At 36.2% G+C, this 359-nt stretch overlaps 1 long non-coding RNA gene across 1 annotated transcript; it reads left to right on the top strand.

Moving 5' to 3' along the window:
- On the top strand, positions 1-359 carry LOC104775322. The gene is made up of 3 exons (XR_765837.1): positions 1-29; positions 144-225; positions 318-359. It is a non-coding gene; the product is annotated as an uncharacterized LOC104775322 (long non-coding RNA).

The following is a 359-nucleotide window of genomic DNA, read 5'->3' as shown; positions in this document are numbered from 1 at the left end:
AAAGAAAAATTCGAATGGCATTGTTGGCAGTAAGTACTTTCCAAATAAGATTTTCTATTTATATGGTCATAGACCATCAGTTCTTATTTTAGCAGTACTTTATGACTGTTATATGGGTATATTGATTTGCCTTTCCTATTCAGTCTTCTGGAAAGCCACTGAAGAATGATGCCGAATCACAGAATGCAAAGGTAGCTGTAACCGAAGAGAAGAAACCTTCTGAAGGTAAACTTTTCGATATTTTCAGCTGTTTCTTCTCCTACGCTTTGTTTGAAGTGGCACAATATGATCTTGATGGTTGTCTGGTTTTTATGCAGAGACGGATGATGCTGTGAAAATATGTTATAGGTGTAAGAAGG

Source organism: Camelina sativa, unplaced genomic scaffold (genome assembly GCF_000633955.1).
Source record: "Camelina sativa cultivar DH55 unplaced genomic scaffold, Cs unpScaffold12173, whole genome shotgun sequence".
NCBI classification, from domain to species: domain Eukaryota; kingdom Viridiplantae; phylum Streptophyta; class Magnoliopsida; order Brassicales; family Brassicaceae; genus Camelina; species Camelina sativa.
This window is presented reverse-complemented; position numbering and strand designations above follow the sequence as displayed.